This window comes from Capsicum annuum, chromosome 9, assembly GCF_002878395.1.
Source record: "Capsicum annuum cultivar UCD-10X-F1 chromosome 9, UCD10Xv1.1, whole genome shotgun sequence".
NCBI lineage: Eukaryota > Viridiplantae > Streptophyta > Magnoliopsida > Solanales > Solanaceae > Capsicum > Capsicum annuum.
This window is the reverse complement of record NC_061119.1, coordinates 154,509,261-154,531,042: the sequence shown is the minus strand read 5'-3', so window position 1 is coordinate 154,531,042 and position 21,782 is coordinate 154,509,261.

Sequence of the window (21,782 nt, the reverse complement as noted above, 5' to 3'; positions counted from 1 at the left end):
GATGCTCCTGTCCTTTTCATTCATAAAAAGAATGGTTCTCTTTAGATGTGTATTGATAACCAACAGTTGAATACATAAATGGTGAAGAATAAGTATCCTCTTCTTAGGATTGATGACCTTTTTGACCAACTTTAGGGTGCTAAGTATTTCTCTAAGGTTGACCTTCGGTCGGGTTATCATCACTTAAATATTAGGGAGGAGGATATCCCTAAGATTACCTTTTGTACTCAGTATGGACATTTGGAGTTCTTGGTCATGTCTTTTGGATTGACCAATGCCCTGACGATATTTATAGATCTCGTGAATAGGGTATTACATCAGTACTTGGACTTATTCGTGATTGTGTTTATAAATGATATTTTGGTACATTCAAAGAGTGAGGTGGATCATGCCAACCACCTTTGTATTGTGTTGCAGACCCTAAAAGATCAGCGATTGTATGCTAAGTTTTTAAGTTTGAATTTTGGTTGAATGTTGTTACTTTTTTTGGTCATGTTGTTTCTAGTGAGGGAATCGTGGTTAAGAAGTGGCCTAGACCCATGACTCTAACCTATATTTGGAGTTTCTTAGGTTTAGCTGGTTATTATAGGAGGTTTGTGGAGAGCTTCCCATCGATTATTGCATCTTTAACTAGGTTGACTTATAAGAAGGTGAAGCTTTTATGGTTCGATGCTTTTGAGGGAAGTTTTGAGAAGGTAAAAGATAAATTGACTTTTGCTCTAGTTTTGACCCTGCCCGAAGGTAGTGATGGCTTCATGGTTTATTGTGATGTATCCCATATAGATCTTGGTTGTCTGTTGATGCAAAATGGCAAGGTGGTGGCATATGCTTTTAGGTAGTTGAAAGTCCATGAGAGAAATTATCCAACTCATGATTTAGAGTTGTTAGTTGTGATGTTTGCATTCAAGATTTGGTGGCACTATCTATATAGGTTCCATGTCGACATCTATTCAGATCATAAGATCCTGCAATAAGTATTCACCCAGAAGGATTTGAATCTCAAGCAGAGAAAATGGCTTGATTTGCTCAAAGACTATGACATGAGTCTCCGCTATTACCCAGGTAAAGCTAACCTGGCTGTTGATGCTCTTAGCAGGTTATCAATGGGGATTCTATCCCATGTGAAAGAGGATAAGAGGGACTTGGTGAAGGATGTTCACTGTTAAACTAATCTTGGAGTGCGTTTCTTATATTCTGAGGATGATGGTGTATTTCTGCAAGAGATAGTGAAGTCATCTCTTGGTATTGAGGTAAAAATGAAACAGGTGTTGGACCTTATCTTGGTGTAAATCAAGGATGATATGTGTAAGTAGAAAGTGATAGCTTTCGAAATTGGGGGTGATGGTATCTTGAGGTATTAAGGGAGATTGTGTGTTCCCAATGTGGATGGGTTGTGAGGTAGAATTTTAGCCAAGCTCATAATTCACGTTATTTGATTCACCCTTGTTCGACAAAAATATATCATGATCTTAAAAGATCTATTGGTGGAATAACTTGAAGAGGGATGTGTCTAATTTTTTGGCTAAGTCCATGGTGTGTCAACAAGTAAAGATGGAGAACTTAAGGCCTGGTGGATTGTCTCAAGAAATTGAGTTGCGTGTGTGGAAATGGGAAGTAATAAATATGGATTTTGTTACCAGTATTTCATAGACTTGAAACTAGTTTGATTCCATTTAGGTCATCATGGATAGGATGACTAAGTCTTCTCACATCTTGCCGGTGAGGACTAATTATTTTGCTGAGGACTATGCAAGGTTATTTACTCAAGAGATCATTAAGTTGAATGGTGCTCCAATTTCCATTATTCCTGATTGTGGTACTCAAATCTCATCTCATTTTTGGCGGTCATTTTAGAGAGGTTTGGAGATTAAGGTAACCCTTAGTACCCTTTCCACCCGCAGATGGATGGACAAGTGGAAAGGACTATTCAGACTTTGGAGAATAAGCTTCGGGCTTGTGTAATTGACTTTGGTGGTAGTTGGGTTGACCAATTGCCTCTTATTGAATTTGCATACAATAATATCTATCACTAACGTTAGTATGGCTTCGTTTGAGGCATTGTATGGTAGAAGGTGCAGATCCCCTATTGGGTGGTTTGAAGTTGGTAAAACAGGGTTGTTCAGCCATGATTTAGTTCATTAAGCTATGGAGAAGGTTTAGGTGATTTAGGATAGGCTTAATACCACCCAAAGTCGGCAAAAGTCCTATGCGAACGTGAGACGAAAAGAGTTAAAGTTTGAGAAGGGTGATTGGGTGTTCTTCAAGGTGTCTCCCTTAAAGAGAGTGATACCATTTGGTAAGAAGAGGAAGCTCAATCCTCGTTATATTGGCCCCTATCTGATTGTGAAGAGAGTGGGAAATATTGCCTATGAGTTAGAATTGCCTGCAAGTTTGAGTTCCATTCACCTTGTGTTTCATGTGTCCATGTTGAAGAAGTGTGTGGGTGATCCTTCCTTGGTGGTGCCTATTGAGAGTGTCGGTATCTAGGATTCCCTATCGTACGAGGAAGTCTCGATAGAGATCTTAGATAGGAAAGTTCATAGGTTGCATACTAAAGATATAGCTTTAGTAAAGGTTTATTGGAGGAATCATAAGGTAGAAAAAATACTTGGAAAGTGGAGGAAGATATGAGGGCTAGGAACCCATTCTTATTCCATATGTCAGACGAAGGAGCTTAAGGTATGAATTTTGTTTTCCATTGTTATCATCCGGGCTTATCATTTGATTCTGGTGTAATATTACTTTTCTTGTGCGAAGAGTGTCCTAGCTCATCATTCGGGGACAAATGATCCTGGGGGGGGGGGGGGATAATATAATAGCCTCAAATTTTGAGCATTTTTATTTTTGGCCTCCCCACATCTGAAATATTTATTTTTGAATTAAATTATACTTTGGTATGTTAAAGGGGTATCCCGGGGGAGTTTTGGAATTTTTGGATGAAATTCGGGGTGGTTTTGGGTCAAAGAGGCAGTAACCCTCCGTGATATTGACATGCCATGGAGGTTGGCTTCTGTGATAGCCTTTGTAACACGGAGGTTAGTCTCCATGTTAAGGTCTGCGACACGGAGGTTAGTCTCTGCGATATGTCTGTTCCACGGACCTATGTAAAAATACAGTTGTTTGGTTTTATTTAATTGGGATGGGGGATGATGAGGACCTTTCACCTAGGTACGACTTTTAAACATTACATAACCATATTCCCATCATTTTTCATGACCCAACATCGATTATTTCACTCTCAAACTCTAAACCCCATAAAAGCATAAGGGTTACAAGGTACATTCATCATTCTGGTTCCAAATTCTCAATTACGCACAAATCCTTGTGTGTATAAGGCATGTTACTCTTCCATAACTATTATTTTTTAAAAACATAAGTTTTAAATTACAATTCATGTGGTTTTGATCTTGGTATTGGAACATGGGTTGAGGGGTTTTGAGTGTTTACTTTTGAACAATGTTTCCTATGGTTTATATATGATTGGTCATGCTTTATTCATGGTTTTGAACTTATGGGGTGCGTGGATATGGTAAATAAACTAGGGGATTGTGATTTCCCTAATTTAGGAATATTGACCATTGAACTGATAATGACCTCAATTCCATATCGTGAAATTGGTTTTGAATATCAAAAGTATGCACATTGAACTACTCTTGAACTATTGCATAATGTGAAAAGCTAATGATGCATAATGATTTTAAATTGAACCTTATGGGGATGCGTAATTTCCCAAGCTAATGTATAGTTAAACCAAGGGAAAGGTTGTGAATTTCCCCAAGTGATGATAATTAGTTTGGCATATTGAGGTTACCTTCAAGTGTAGTTGGTATAAAGATACCAACAATATATTTCAAAATTTATATTATGGTTCAATGAATGGGAATGTGTGATAAATGATTTAATGGTGGTTAAAAAGGGTTGTGTAGCTGGGCCATGAAAGTGGCGGTCCTAAGGGACCAATACTGAAAACCGCATTTGCCAATATGGGGATCTAAATGGCTTGAGGATTCGAGTCCCCTTTCTTATGACCAAGTGGTTTGAGTCAACCTTATTATATGATAGGGAGGTTCAAGTCCCTCATATTGCATTACATGATCGGGTGCTTAAGTGAACTTAGTCTATGATTGGGAGGTTTGAGTCCCCCGTGTATATATATATGAGATTATTCTCTGATTCATGCGGCTATACATAAAGAGGCCCAACCAGGGGGTGAAAGCTGGGGTTCATATATCCCATGGGTACTATTATTAAAATCCCTCAGAATTTTGGTCCTAAAAAAATCTTTGAGCTTTGAGCTCACTGCCCTATTGACGATTCATCATACAAGTCGTATGGTGTGGTTACGGGTCTAGGGACCCAAGTCATAACCAAACCAGTGTTGAATTGTCTAAGCTCTACTCTGAGTACATGTGACTCACTACGAGTCTTAAGACCATGTGAAGAGTGGTAGAATTGAGTTGTATGTTACCAAGTGTCTAATCCCTTTGGGTTCTGTCTTGGGTATGATTAGACCATACGAGTCATATAGTCAGGTCACGAATGGGACTAAGGAGTCATAAGATGTATAATGTATGGGTTTCCAACTCAATATTTAGGGGTACAACTCATGGCTATGAGTAGTATGATGTGGTGACGAGTAGATGGGTCAACTCATAAGGAAGGATGGCCTTTCTACAGTTTTTAGTAAAGGATTCTTTGGACATTTTCCACTTAAAACCCTTATGACTCCACGTCCCTAAAACACTTTGGGACATTCATTCTATATTTTTCAAGATCAAAAACATCCTCTTTGCTCTATCAAAATCCTCTCACGCAAAAATTGGCTAGGGTTTCTCCAAAGTGTCTATCTAAGGGTTCAAGAGTCAATTTCTCTCCGTGAATCTTCATAATTCAGGCATGTGACTCTTCCCTCATTATTAGATTACTAAAATCATATGTTTAAAGCATTGATCATGAATCATTAATGGTAGTTTTGAAACCAAGGTTGAGGGGTTTGAATGCATATCATTGAGTATTATTTTCTATGGTTTAAATTATGATTATGCATGTTTCAATTATAGTTTTGCACAAGTGGGTGTATTGTAATGGTGATTTAATTGAGGGGTCATGGTTGAACCTCAAATTTGATAATTTTGGCTTTAATAATGGCATGCCCTAAATCTGTTTGTGAAATTGTTAATGAGAATGATATTGTCACAAGTTGTATTGTGTTTTTAAACTAAGGCTTTCGCATAACCACGATAATGATTGATGAAGGACTTTATAAAGGCATTTATGGCCATAGATTAACCAAAATTGTAACCTTAGGGTTTGATTTATTAAATAGGTTTGAGTCCCAATGATGAAATTATTGTTATGTCATAATGTATGCTTACAAGTTAGGTTTGATTTGATGATATCAACAGGGATCCTATATGTATAATGGGTTAATAAATATTGATTCATGTTAAATGTTTTAAATTGGTCTTAAGAGCAGGGTGTATAGCTGGGCAATAAAAGTAGAGGTCCGAAGGACTAACACTAGAAACTGCACTAGCCGGTGTGGGTGTCTAAATGACCGAGAGGATCGAGTCCCTCGTATTGAATATATGAATGGGAGGTTTGACTCCCCAATATTGTATATATTGGTGCTTAAGTTACCTTGACTATACCGCGACGTTCGAGTTTACTATAAAGGCATATATAAATATGGATATTCTGTGGTTCGTGTGGCAACATGCACTAGGGCCCTTCCAGCTAAGGAAGAGTTGGGCCCATATAGCCCGTGGGTGCTTTATTATATGACGGTTATACTACACAGCCCAGGTTAAGGTTTTCAAAGTTCATTCTAAGCCTTGCTCCTTACCCCAGCATGCGGTATTATATATGTATATGTACTTCATATGATATTATGCATTGAATGTTGTATTAGTTTTGAACTGTTATCATGACATTATTTTGTTTCTCTATCCCTAAGTTACTTGCTAGTGCTCCAACCTCAAACCGTCTTCAGATACTGCATCCCCACGCGATGCAGGAACTAGCCATACTTTCACATCTCCTGTTCAATTACTTAGATTTGGGATCAGCCAGTGAGTCAGATTGAAGTGCTGAGTTTTTATCCTTTGGAAGACCCCAATTCATATTATGGTATCTTCTTTTTTATGTTTTGATTATCTTTTGGATATTGGTTTCGGCTATTGTCTGTGGCATATCTCGATATTTTATTGACCTTTATTTTGTAGAGGCTTTGTTGGATTACTATGAACTTGGGTGGTTTGGATGATTTTTTGGTGATGGATGGTTGTTCGGTTACCGATGGTTGGTATAGACATATCATGAATTATCACTAGTTTTATTATGCTCCATCTTGTTATATTCTCAGAATTTATCCAACATTTACGGATATGTTGGTTCGGTTAGGTGAAGGGGGTGATCTCCGGTCCATGTGAGACTTGAGATACCCTTCATGGCTAGGCCCTAATTCTGATCGTAAAAAAGGTGGTATCAGATCCTAGGTTCATGGTCGATTGGTTATCCACAAAGCAATGTCAAGTAGAGTTTCTTTTATGGATGTGTAGCACGCCACACTTATAAGGGAATGGCTATGAGACATTTAGAAATATTTTCCTTTCTTGTTGTCTTAATTTTGGGCTGTAGAGTGTGAGGTCTTGGATCCCTCTGATTTTTGTTTGTTCATCTTTCAGATCATGCCTCCAAGAAGATCTGTTATCTTTAGAACTTCTTTGGTCCCGTTTGAGGGAAATATTGATGGAGTTCATCCAATTTCTCAGGTCCAGACCTGATCAAGGGTTACTGTATCTAACTATCCTAGTGGAGTCCCACCTGTTCCTACTAATTCTACTCCTGAGGGCAACACTCATACTCAGTCGCCTCAAGGGGAGGTTACTAATGCTGAGTTTCGTTGTTTTATTACTTTTTTGACCTAGTTGATGGCTTCTTAGTCACAATAGTCAGGTTCTGCTGCTACTGCTATGGGTTCATATGATGCCACTAAAGTTGGCCAATTTATGAGGTTGCATTCTCTAGTGTTTACTAGTACTAGGATTGAGGAGGATCCTCAAGGTTTTATTGATAAGATAGAGAAAATCTTCTGAGTTATGCTTGCTTTGGATATTAAAGGTGTTGAGTTTGCTACAATTAACTGAAAGATGTGGCGTACCAGTGGTACGAAGAGTGGGAACAGTTAAGAGGCGAAGATATTGGTTCTACCTTGTGAGATGATTTATTTAGTGCATTTCTGGACAACTTCTTTCCTCAGGAGTTGAGAAAGGTAAAGACGGAAGAATTTATTAACTTAAAATAAGAAAGAATGACAGTTAAGGAGTATTCCTTAAAATTTCATCAGTTGCCTAGGTATTCTCCTGAGTTGGTGTCTAGCATAGGGCTAGAATGTGTAAGTTTGCTTCTGGATTATCCAGTGAGTAGATTTTTGAGAGTAAGGCTGCCTTGTTGAATAAGGACATGGATATCTCCAGATTGGTTGTATATATGCAGCAGGTTGAAGAGGAGAAAAAGAAGTAAGTTGAGATTAATGAGAGAGGCACAGTAAGAAATTCCAGTATTCAAAATAGGGTGGAGGCCAACAGTAGGGTTGAAAATGGTCTAAGAAGAATAACTAGGGGAGTCTTAATTCCTATTCGACGGCAAGTGCTCCTTACCCAAAGTCTTTTGGTGAACGACGTTTTTAGGGTGGTGATGCTTCTACAGAAAAAGGTGCCTAATCTCAGGCTAGTAGGGAACAATCAGCACCATCCTACCCAAACTACAGATTCTGTGGTCAGCACTACCATGGTCAATACGATAAAGGGAGGAATCGATGTTTTATGTATGGTCAGATCGGATATATACGGTGAAATTATCCCTTTAGAGTTGTTTTTGGGGCAAACAAAGTTCTTGTTGCCTCTTAATTAGCTCCTGCACCAAAGGGTTCCACTTCTGGCTCTGAACCTGGTCGGAACCATCTTTATGCTCTCACTACTCGTCAGGAGTTTGAGGCATCTCCAAATATTGTTATAGGTACGTTGAAACTATTTTCTCATGATATGTACTTTTACTTGATCTGGGGTCCACTCTCTCTTATGTGGTTGTATTTGTGGATATGTATTTTGGTTTAGTACTGAATGTATTTTGGACCCTTACTCTATTTCTACCTCGATGGGTAACTCTCTGTTGCTAAAAGAGTCTATAGGTGTTATGTGGTATCTGTGGGTGGTCGGGAGACTTTGGTGGATATGTTGAATTAGATATGGTTGATTTCAATATAATATTTTGGATGGATTGGTTGCTCTCGTGCTATGCTTCTCTAGATTATTGTACCTGTAAGGTCATGTTTAAATTCCCTAATAAGCCAATTATAAAATGGGAGAGAAGTTCCCTAGTACCTAAGGGAAGGTTCATATCATATCTTAGAGCCAGAAAGTTAATTTCCAAGGGTTTTCTATATTATTTGGTCTGGGTTAAAGATTTTAACTTTGAGGGCCTTTCCTTACATTATGTCCCAGTGGTAAATGATTTTCCTAAAGTCTTTCCTAATGATCTTCCAGGCATCCCTCCTGATAGGGAGATCGATTTTTGTTTTAACCTTGTTCCAAACAATCATCCTATCTTGTTCCAAACAATCATCCTATCTCTATTTCCTCATATATAATAGTGCCAGCTGAGTTGAAGGAACTCAAGGAGCAGTTGAAGGATCTCTTAGACAAGGGTTTCATCCATTTTAGTGTGTCCCGTGAGGTGCACCTATCTTGTTCGTACATAAGAAAGATGGCTCCCTTCGTATGTGCATTGATTAATCTTTGTCTAGGTCTCATTAGTTAAAGATTAGGGAGGTGGATATCCCTAAGACAGTTTTCCACACTCGGTATGGGCATTTTGAGTCCTTGGTGATATTATTTGGCATGACTAATGCCCCTACGACATTCATGGAGTTGATGAATAGGGTTTTCCATTAGTTTCTAGATTTGTTTATGATTGTCTTTGTTGATGACATCTTAGTGTATTCTAAGAGTAAAGAGGATCATGCGGATCATCTCCACCTTGTGTTGCAGACCTTAAAAGATCAGCAGTTATATGCTAAGTTCTCTAAATGGGAGGTTTGGTAGAATGTTGTGACTTATCTGGGTCATTTTGTGTCTAGTGAGGGGATCATGGTGGATCCTCAGAGGATTGCGGTGTTTAAGAAGTGGCCTAGACCCACAACTCTAACGATATTTAGAGCTTCTTGCGTTTAGTCAATTATTATAGGAGGTTTGTGGAAAGCTTTTATTCTATTGTTGCTCCATTGACCAAGTTGACCTAGATAAAAGTGAAGTTATTGTGGTATGATGCTTGCGAGGGTAGCTTTAAGAAGTTGAAAGATAAGTTGACTTTAGCTCTAATCTTGACTTTACCTGAGGGCATCGAGGGTTTTGTCATTTATTGTGATGCATCCCGAATGGGACTTGGTTGTGTACTAATGCATCATGGAAAGGTGGTTGCTTATGCCTCTAGACAGTTAAAAGTTCATGAGAAGAACTATCTAACTTGTGACTTGGAGTTGTTAGCTGTGGTGTTCGCATTAAAAATATGGTGTCACTATCTGTATGGGGTCCATGTTGACATCTTTTCTGATCATAAGAGCCTGCAGTACGTGTTCACCCAGAAAGAGCTTAATCTCAGGAAAAGAAGATGGCTTTAGCTACTCAAAGATTACGATATGAGCCTTTACTAACATCCAAGTAAAGCTAACGTAGTTGTTGATACTCTTAGAAGGTTGTCAATGGGTAGATTGTCGCATGTGTATAAATATAAGCGGGAATTGGTGAAGGATATTCTCTATTTGGTTAACCTTGGAGTTTGTCTCGTGGACTCTGAGCGTGGTTTTATATTTGTGCAATAGGTGGTGCAATAATCTCTTAGTTTTAAAATAAAGTAGAAACAGGTATTAGATCCTCTCTCAATGAAAATCAAGGATGATGTGGGTAAAAAGAAGGTGATGGCTTTCGATATCGATAGTGATGGTATCTTGAGGTAGCAAGGAGGTTGTGTGTTCCCTATGTCGATGGGTTGTGAGGTAGAATCTTGGACGAGGCCCATAAATCATGGTATATGGTTCATCCCAGTTCAACAAAGATATATCATGACTTTAAAGAGATTTATTGGTGAAATAACATAAAGCGGGATATAGCCAACTTTGAGGCTAAGTATATGGTGTGTCAGTAAGTGAAAGTGGATCACATAAATCCCGGTGAGCTAATACAAAAGATTGAATTACCGGTGTGGAAATGGGAGATAATTACTATGGATTTCGTTATCGGCCTTCTGCAGTCGCGGAATTAGTGCGACTCTATTTGGGTCATCGTGGATAGGATGACTAAGTCTACTCACTTCTTGCTAGTGAGGACTAATTATTCTGCTGAGGACTATGCAAAGTTGTTCCTTCAGGAGGTCGTAAAGTTGCATGGTGCACCTATCTCAATTATTTTAAATCATGGTACTCGGTTCTCATCATATTTCTGGCGCTCTTTTCAGCATAGTTTGGGGACTAAAGTGAGCCTTAGCACCTTCTTTCACCTACAGGAGGATGGGTAAGCGGAAAGAATCATTCAGACTTTGGAAGACATGTTGTGATCTTGTATAATTGACTTTGGTGGTAGTTGGTTTGACCACTTGCCTCGCATTAAATTTTCCTATAACAATGTTACCATTCTTGCATTGGTATGGATCCATTTAAGTGATTGTACGGTAGGAGGTGTAGATCTCCCATTGGGTGGTTCGAGGTTGGTGAGGCGGAGATGTTTGGCCCAAATTTGGTTCACCAAGCTATGGGAAAGGTGAAGGTGATCCGAGATAGGATTAAGACTGCCTAAAGTTGCCAAAAGTCCTACGCAGACGTAAAGTCGCCAAAAGTCCTATGTGAATGTAAGGCGAAGGGACTTGGAATTTTAGGTTGGGGATTGGATGTTCTTGAAGGTGTGAGAAGGTTGGTAATATTGCATATGAGTTGTACTTGCCTGTAGCATGAGTTTCATTCACTCGGTACTCCATGTGTCCATGTTACAGAAATGCATGGATGATCCTTTATTGGTTCTTCCCTTAGATAACATTGGTATTTCAGATTTCTTGTCCTATGAGGAGATCCCTGTGAGGATCTTGGATCGGTAAGTTCGTTGGTTACGAACGAAGGACGTGGATTCGGTAAAGGTTCTATGGTGGAACCAAAAGCTCGAGAAAGATACTTGGAAAGATGAAGAGGATATGAAGTTCAAGTATCCATTTGTATTCCCTATTCCAGATACTTGTAATACCCCAACCGTTTCGTAAGCCTAAATTCGTCTTTTGAGCGAATGGGAAAGACTTCCAAAGTGAATGATGTTTAAACCATGCTATATTTCCCTAATTCTACCTTCCATCATGTGGAGATTTTAATAAGTTTTCCATCGATACCAATTTCATCAAAATTGGAGATCGGAGCAAGAAGTTATGACTATCTAAAGTCTCAGTCATGAAACATCGTTATTTAGACCTTCAGCGCATCGCAGAGATAAGTAATATCCCAATTTTCACTTTTCAGTGAGCCTTCGCGATATTATCGCGTGTCACTAAGGCTTAATATCAGGATTGTCAAATTCTTGTGTACCAACGTGATTTCACCGTGTCGCGGTGCCCTTCTAGGTCATAACCAAGATGGCAATCCGATTTCACCGCGTCGCGCCACTGAGCAGTTTCCCAGTTGTCCAAATTCAGTGAAGGACCTCGATCATGGCGCGTCGCGCCAGGCCCAAAAATTGGGCTCCAGTATTAGAATTTGCTAAAGGGCATTTTGGTCTTTCCGCCCAGTTTGGCCCTCTATATATTGATTCAAGTAGAGAAGAGAAATCCATTCTTCACCATTTCTCTTCCAAGAAATATCTAGAACTGGGGTTTCTCTCTTCCAAATCCAAATCAAATCTTCTCCAAGAAATTCAAGAATTTTTCCATAGATTTCACCAAGTTGTTCAAGAATCAAGTTCTCCAAGTCAAAGGCATCAAGAAACTTAGCTCAAAAGCATGAAGAAGAGTTTCCAATCAATTATTTTCATCTTAAAGTTATAATCCAAGGTATGTGGGGCTTGAACAAGAATATTCTTTCATTCTTGTGCCCAAAGAATTGATTTTTACGATTGAAAATTCATGATCTTTGCAAGTGGGTTTACACCCAAATTACTTTATTGATGATCTATGAGATTTGAGTTGATTAAGATTGATATTGATGATTATTTTACCATCATATTTCTTAAATTGAGAATTTATGCCATGAGTTGTATATTGTTATTATGTATTGATGATTTCTAAGTGATTTGGGATAAGTGTCATGATTTAAGCATTTCTACGAGAAGTTGATTATTGAATATATATTGATATTTGAGCTTGAAAGTCAAGAATGAGTTCTATGATGTTTCCTTAAAGTTTGTGACGTTTGATATGAGTTAATAAGCAGGTCCACTTGATGATGAGGAAGATTTTTTTGAGTTGATTCGAGTTAGGAATCCACAAGTTGATTATGATTTGCAGATGAGAAATATTTCTGTTTTGGTCTCTATGATAGACCCTAGAGTTGATTGAGGTGGATTTCCTAATGCGTTTTGAGCTGAGTCTGGGAGGAGTATTTATCACCGAGAGGGAAGTATGGGTTCAGCGCATCCTACTTCCCCAGAACTACGTACCACCATAGGATTTAGATTTGAGGGCCAAAGAGCCGAGTTTGTAATCACAAAGATGAGTTTGAGGTTATACTCCCTAGAAAGAGTAGAACGCTTCCGCCAATGTGGGGTTCCTTCCTTAGGAGGGCAAAACATTGGACTCCATATAGCTCACATGGTTTATATCGGTTATAAGAAACTCCCAAGTTCATAATAGTCCAGGTTTCATGAGTCAAAGAGTTTGAGTTGAGCCCAATGATTTATGAGATTTATGAAGCATGTGTCATTATTGATGATTTATGGAAATTATGTTTTAGGTAATTCAAGCGAAGAGAGTCATTATTGTCAGCTTGCATGATTTTCTTACACATTATGATATTATTTATAATGTTGCATACACCCCCACATCTCAGTACATTCCCAAGTACTGATTCCCATACTCTTCTGTGTTCTACATTTTCTCGTGATGTAGGTTCAGGAGCTCAGTCTCAGCAGCGACAATGATCTTTGAGTACCTTCATCTACACTTCTGCAGTTGGTGAGTCCTCATGGTTTGAGGACCTATATCCCTGATTTTGTCTTGTTAATAGATGGTTGTTTCTTTTCAATTCAGTACGAGTTATCTAGGATCTGTCCCAATGGCTCCTCAGTCTTATATAGTAAAGGCTTTGTCAGACTAGAGTATCAGTATGTACAGAATGTCAGTATTTTAATTGTGCAGGCCAGTATATCTTTGTTGTCAAGTATGTCCATGATATGATATCCTTTCTAATTTTACCATGACTACCGTCAAAGTGAGTTCAAAAAGGGATGACAGGCTTAGAGGGTTAGCTAGAGGTCATGTGTGGCCTTAAGTACCGTGTGACGTCTCGGGATGGGCGTTACAATAATTGCGCTTAAGGTATGTGTTTTTCTCAACATCTTTGTTTTCTGACATTGTAAAATGAAAGATTGATTTCCTTGGTATCTTTGTTTACTAACTTAGTTAAAGGTTAGAGTAGAGATATTTAGGGTTGAAATTATGCTTGTCAATGCCTCGTCCCATCATTCGAGGATGAATAATCCTGGGGAGGACTGAAACACCTCAAAATTTAGGTCCTTGAAAATTCTTTGAACTTACTACCTTGTTGACGACTCATCATACGAGTCGTGTGGTGTGGTTACGAGTCTAGTGACAGAAGTCGTAACCAAACCTGTGTGGAATTGGCTAAGTTCTGCTCTAAGTATGAGTGACTCACTACGAGTCATAAGACCATGTTATGGATGGAAGGTTTAAGTCGTATATTGTCCTGTTTCTAATCTCTTTGGGTTCTGTCTTAGGTATGGCTAGATTATATGAGTCGTATGGTTAGGTCACGAGTGGGATCATAGATCCATAATATGGATAGTGTATGGGTTTCTAACTCACTGTTTAGGATATGACTCATGGCTATGAGTCGTATTGTAATACCCCGGGAAATTTTTCATTGAAATTTTGTTCGTAAACGTGTTGGGTTCTATCTTCTAGAATGAATTATAAATTTTTGGTTAGGAATGTCTTAGATTATGACCCACCATTGCTTAGAGTATCGAATAATATTTCCAATGATATATGGATTATCCATAATGGACACCCGAGCGACGAGTTACAAACATTCCGATCGAATCGTGAATAGTAGTGAACAGTAAAACGTGCAGGAAAAAGTACTGAGGCCTGGCGTATTTTTGCTTTAACTTTAAACGATCATAACTCCTTGTACATAATGATCTATGAGATCTACTATATATCAACGGAAAGCTCTGCGAGTCCTCTTTCCAATGAAATTGGTTTCATCCAAATTTTCTATCGGAGCAAAAAGTTATGGTCGATCTACTTCAGCCTACCAAATGCGAATTTTTGGGTCAACTTCAAATAATCATAACTCCTCGTACACAATGATCTGGGTGAGATACTATATATCAACGGAAATATATGAGAGTCCTCTTTCTAATGAAATTGTTTTCATCCAATTTGTATATCGAAGTAAAATGTTATGATTGATCTATTTCAGACTATCAAAACAGTCCACCAAAGGAAAGATTCGAGAATTATTTGATTTTTAAGGGCGTTTTGGTCACTCCCCCTCACCCAAAATCTGTCCAAACCCTATATTAAATCCTATTAGAAGCATTATATGCTATATTTCATCAAATTCCCTCAAAAAGAAAACCCTAAGCTCCTACATCCAACTTCAAGAACCTCCAAAGTTCACTATTAATTCTACAAATTTATTCAAGATTCCAAGTTCCTAGTTCAAGAACTCCAAGAACCATCATTAAAAGGCACGATTAACATCTCAATGAGTATCAATCTAAAGTTCATCATTCAAGGTATGTGGGGTTTTTGAACAAGAACTCTCTTTTGTTCTTGTGCCCAAAAGTAATTTTCTTTACAAAGGCATGATTTTTACTTGACTTTTACGAATTTGAAGCATGAACCCATATCTTATGATGATTATTATGAAATCTTGATGTTTATGATTTTGAAAGATGAATTTACATGTGTGGAGATATAAAGCATGAATCTTGAACGATATTTATCATGATTTTGATATTTGGGTCGTGAATCCCCATTGGAATTTGTGTTTTTTTGAGAAAGTGTGTGTTATAAGCACGTTGATGTTGAATATTTGAGATATTTTGAATGATTTGACCTTTTAGTCTTAATGGAGTTGTTTTGAACTCGAGTGTGAAAGAAATCCACAACGTGGTTGATTTTGATAGATGGGAAGCATGATGCCTCCCGATGTATATTTATATATTACTGAAATTATTTTATTGTAGATTGTCTTTGAAATGATCTGAGCTAAGTCTGGGAGAAATCTTTAGCACCGAGTGGGAGGTATAAAGCGACCTTACTTCCCTAGAACTACGTGCCTCTATAGGAGTGAGCCTAAGGCTGATTTATATAGTGATCACTAGTTTGTGTGGATTTGATATCGATAGTCCTACTCCAATGGCAAGGAAAGGATGGCTCTCCCCAACGTGGGTTATACGTTGGACTCCATGTAGCTCACATGGTTTATGTCAGTTATAGGATCTCCCAGCGTGTGTGTGTTTCCTTGTGTATATGGTGAATGGTGAAGTGATTTGAAAGTGGAATTGTGAAAGTTATTCTTTCGAAAGATTTAAATGATATTTATATTATGAGAATTGATATTCTTAATGAACTGAAAGTGATTGACAAATTATATGATGACTCACATGTGTTATTGTACTTATTTCATCCTCTCATGATTATGATGATTTTTTTTCGGGCTATGTGAGTCTTTCATACATCCTGCATATTTCTTATAAATATTTATAATGATGATGTTTATACAACTACATACACCCCCATATACTCGGTTCCTCTCCATGGTACTGACCCACATCTTCGAATGTGGGCTGTATTTTCTCGGAATATAGGTTCATGTGCTCAGTTCCAGGTTCGACAAAGATTCTTCGGGCACGCTGTTCTACATTCTCTGTTGTGGTGAGTCCTCATGTTCCGAGCATGTGATGTCTGATATTGGTTTCATGGAATTATTTACATTTAATAACTGAGTATGAGTCAGTGAGGGCATGTCTCAATAGCTTACTGGTTTTATTAATTTTCTTAGAGGCTTGTCAGACTAGTATAGATGTTGGGAGTTGACTAATAAGTCGTATTTTGTTATCTTACTAAAATTCTTTTATTCTTGGATGATGATTACACTGTTGATATTTGAGGGTTATTTATGAAACCCCATTGATTTGTGTTGAACTAAATGCAAATGGCTCAAAGGGTTAGCTTGGGGCTACTCATAGCCTTAAGCACCGTGTGACGCTCCGGGACCCATTTTCTGGGGTGTTACAAACTTGGTATCAGAGCCTAAGGTTTTAAGGTGTCCTAGGGAGTCTAACAAGCCGCGTTAAGTGGAGTCTTGATCATCGATGTATAGCGCGCCACATCTATGAGCAAGAGGCTACAAGACATTTTAGGAAAAAGTGTGATTCTTTCTTTCAGAAGTCTATCGTGCTTAAAGTGTCTCTCTCTACTATTGATTCGTGCTCTTCTCTTTCAGAAATATGCCTCCACATCGAGCGAGAAGAAATAATGATGGTCAGCAACCTCAACCCGCTGACCCATTGAATGAAAATGTGTTTCATGCTAAATTTCGGGCAGCCTTTCAGGTGCTGGCCCAAGCTGTTACTGTAATGTTCAGGCCAACCTGGCCCCGGCTCCACAGCAGCAGGGAGGTGATTCAGCTGCTACCAGGATCTGTGACTTCATGCGGATGAATCTGCCAAAATTCTATGGGTCCAAGTCTGATGAGGATCCACGGTTATTTTTAGAGGAGGTGCGGAATATTACTCATGTGATACATATATCTAAGGAACATAGTGTGGAGTTAGCTGCAAATAGGTTGAAAGACCTTGCTTATGACTGGGTTGTTGCTTGGAGGAAAGATAGAGGTGAGAGAACTATCCCTACAACTTGGCAAGAGTTCCAGGATGCATTCCTCGATAAGTTTTTCCCTTTGGAGATAAGGGAGGCGAAGGTGGAAGAGTTTATGAACCTACGATAAGGCTCTATGACTGTTAGGGAGTACTGACTAAAGTTCAATCAGTTGGCAAAGTATGCTCCTGACTTAGTGGCTGATAATCGGGCTAGTATGAGTAAGTTTGTAACTGGAGTGTCTAGTTATGTCGTTAAGGAGTGTAGGTCTTCTATGCTGAATAGTGAAATGAATCTTTCTAGGCTGATGACTCATGCCCAATAGATTGAGGCAGACAAGATTAAGGAGAGAGATAGAATGAAAGAAAATAAGAGAGCTAGGTGCGAGCAGCACGGACAGGGTCAGACTAGATCACAGGGAGGGAGTCGCCCTCAGTATCAGGATCGTTTGCCTATGCCAGCACCATCATCTTCTAGTGCTCCCATTCCTAGAGGTAGGCAGGAGCAAGGTAGCAGGTTATATGCATCCAGGTCCCAGTACAGTGCTGGCAGTAAGCCAAATTATCCCCTGTGTCCTAAGTGTGGTAGGGCTCATTTTGGTGAGTGTTGGGGTAAGAAGAGGGGTTGTTTCCAATGTGGTGACATGGGTCACAAATTTAGAGATTGTCCACAGGATGGACAAGGGCGTCGTGACTATCGCCCTCAGACCCAGACTCAGACTGTTAGTGCTCCAGTTCTAGCGACTCGCCCAGCCCTAGCTCAGGGCACCTCTTCTAGCAATGCTGGCGGGCAGCGCCAAAATAGATTCTATGCTTTACCATCCTGCCAGAAATAGGAGGACTCTCCCAATATTGTTACTGGTATGCTTTGTATATTTCAGTTTGATGTGTATGCTTTGTTGGATCCTGGATCTAGTTTCTCTTATGTTACACCTTTGATTGCTGTGAATTTTAAAATGAGTCCTGAGATTATTCCTGAGCCTATCCTAGTTTCTACCCTAGTGGGTGATTCGATTGTTGCCCAGAAAGTGTATAAAAAGTGTCCTGTTACCGTTCTTCATAGAGTCTTGTTGGCTGATCTGATTGAGTTAGACATGGTAGATTTTGATATGATTCTGGGTATCGACTGGCTGTATTCTTCTTATGCCTCTATTAATTGTCGAGCCCGAGTGGTCAAGTTTCAGTTTCTAGGTGCATCCGTGTTTGAGTAATCTGGGAATTCTGTGTCACCCAAGAGTCATTTTATCTCTTACCTCAAAGCTAGAAAGCTAATTTCCAAGGGGTGTATTTACCATTTGGTTAGAGTCAAAGACACTAAGTCTGAGACTCTAACTCTCCAGTTTGTTAACGTCGTCAATGAGTTTTTTGATGTCTTTTCAGATTATCTCCCAGGGATACCTCCTGATAGAGAGATAGATTTGGGATTGATCTTCTTCCCAATGCTCAGCCCATTTCTATTCCTCCTTACTGTATAGCCCTTCTAAAACTTAAGGAGTTGAAGGAGCAACTCAAAGATCTACTAGATAAGGGTTTCATAAAACCCAGTGTTTCTCTTTGGGGTGCTCCTGTGTTGTTTGTAAGAAAGAAAGATGGCTCTTTGCGTATGTGCATTGATTACCGCCAACAGAATAAAGTCACCATCAAAAATAAGTACCCCCTTTCGAGAATAGATAATTTATTTGACCAATTGCAAGGTACAAGTTATTTCTCAAAGATAGACCTTCGTTCCAGCTATCATCAACTCAAAGTTAGGGAGTGTGACATCCCAAAAACCACTTTCCAAACTCGTTATGGCCATTTTGAGTTTCTTGTTATGTCTTTCGGGTTAACTAACGCCCCAGCAGCTTTCATGGACCTCATGAATCGAGTGTTTAGACCATATCTGGATATGTTTGTCATAGTGTTCATCGATGATATACTGGTGTACTCCCGTAGTGAGGATGAACATTCTAATCATCTCCGAACTGTCTTGCAAACCCTTAGAGATCACAAGTTGTTTGCCAAGTTCAGTAAGTGTGAGTTTTGGCTAAGGTCAGTTGCTTTTCTAGGTCATATCGTTTCTTCCGAAGGTATTAGAGTTGATCCCCAAAAGATTGAAGCTGTTGGAAATTGGCCTAGACCTATTTCTCCGACTGATATTCGAAGTTTCTTGGGTTTAGCTGGCTATTACCATCGTTTTATTGAGGGTTTCTCCTCTATAGTGTCTCCTATGAATCGGTTGACCCAAAAGAAAGTGAAGTTCTTGTGGTTCGAATCTTGTGAGAAGAGTTTGCAGGAGTTGAAGACTCGACCCACTTTAGCCTCTGTTTTGACTTTGCCTGATGGTGTTGATGGTTTTGTGGTGTATTGTGATGCTTCGAGAGTTGGGTTGGGTTGCGTATTGATGCAGAAGGGTAAGGTGATAGCTTATGCTTCTAGATAGTTGAAACCCCATGAAAATAATTACCCCACCTATGACCTTGAGTTGGCTGCTGTTGTGTTTTCTTTGAAAATCTAGAGACACTATTTGTATGGTGACCATGTTGATGTTTTAAATGATCATAAGAGTCTGCAGTATGTGTTTACCCAGAGAGAATTGAATCTTAGGCAGAGACGATGGTTAGAATTATTAAAGGACTGTGATATGAGTATGTTGTACCATCCAGGAAAGGCTAATGTTGTGGCGGATGCCCTAAGTAGAGTGTCCATGGGTAGTGTTTTGCATGTGGTAGAAGGTAAGAAAGAGTTGGCTGATGATGTACATCGTTTGGCTAGATTTGGGTTAAGTTGTTTGACTCTGATGAAGGTAGTATAGGGGTTCAGAGTAGTTCCGAATCCTCCTTGGTTTTGGAAGTGAAGGAAAAGCAATACTTAGATGCTAGTTTTGTCAGACTGAAGGAGTCAGTCAAGGACCAAAAAGTAGAGGTTTTCTCCCAAGGGAGAGATGGTGTGTTGAGATTACAGGGTAGATTGTGTGTCTCGAATGTTGATGATCTAAGACAGAAGATTATAGCTGAAGCGCACGGGGTGCGATATTCTATTCATCCTGGTGCCACCAAGATGTACCAAGACTTGCGGGAAACCTATTGGTGGAGTGGCATGAAGAAAGATATAGCAGCGTTTGTAGCTAAGTGTGCAACATGACAATAGGTTAAGGTTGAACACCAAAGACCTGGTGGTATGATCCAATATTTTAGTATTCCCACCTGGAAGTGGGAAGAGATAAATATGGACTTCGTGATTGGTTTACCTCCTTCCCAATGCCATCATGATTCTATTTGGGTTGTGGTTGATAGGTTGACTAAGTCTGCTCATTTCTTGCCTATTCATACTTCATATACTACTGAGGATTACGCTATATTGTATATCTGAGAGCTAGTCAGACTGTATGGAGTTCCTTTGTCAATTATTTCGGATAGGGGTACTCAGTTCACTTCGCAATTTTGGAAAGCTTTTCAGAAGGGTCTTGGTACCCAAGTGCTTTTGAGTTTTGCTTTTCATCCGCAGACCGATGGTCAGGCTGAACGGACCATCCATACCTTAGAGGATATGTTGAGAGCTTGTACACTTGACTTTAAGGGAAGTTGGGATGATCACTTACCGTTGATAGAGTTTGCTTACAATAATAGTTTCCACTCTAGTATTGGCATGGCTCCGTTTGAAGCCTTATATGAGAGGAAGTGTAGATCACCCATAGGTTGGTTCGAGGTGGGTGAAATGGTTGTGAGTGGTCCTAATTCGATATTTGAGGCTATGGAAAAAGTTAAGTTGATTAGGAAAAGGTTGAAAACTGCGCAGAGTCGTCAGAAGTCATATGCGGATGTTAGAAGGAGAGACCTTGAGTTTGAAGTTGGTGACCTAGTGTATCTGAAAATTTCACACATGAGGGGGGTGAAGAGATTTTAAAAGAAGGGGAAGCTTAGTCCCTGTTATGTTGGTCCTTACAAAATTCTTAGCCGTGTTGGTAAGGTAGCTTATGAGGTCGAGTTGCCTTCCGAGTTGTCCTTTGTTCATCCAATATTCCATGTCTCCATGCTTAGAAAGCATATTAGCGATGCTGTGGTAGTGGATTCCTCTGTGAGTGCTGACATTCAAGAAAATCTTTCTTTAGATGAGATTCCTGTTGAGATTCTTGATTTCAGTGTCCGAATACTACGGAACAAAGAAGTTCCCTTGGTCAAGGTGTTGTGGCGAAACCAATCAGTTGAGGGTGCAACTTGGGAAGCTGAGGCGGATATGCGATCCAAGTACCCACACCTATTTTCCGCAAACTCCAATCAAGCCGAAGGTACCGTTCTTTCCTAAATCATGCACTTTTGATAAAAGTTGCAGCAGTTCAGTTGTCATTTATCATGTGTTCAGCTATAGTTTCTTGAATTTATGCATTCTATGTTGCATTCGGAGTGAGAAACGATGTGGTGATGAGTCTAACGAATCGTTTCAGCTGTATGCTCTATTCCCTATCTAATCTTGGCATGTCTAGTGTCATTCGAGGATGAATGTTTCTAAGGGGGGATGATGTAACACCCTGGGAAATTTTTTGTTGAAATTTTGTACATAAATGTGTTGGGTTCTATCTTCTAGAATGAATTATAAATTTTCCATGTGTAATTCTTATATTATGACCCATCATTGCGTAGAGTATCGAATAATCTTTCCAACGATATGTGGATCATCCAAAACGGACACCCGAGCAACGAGTTA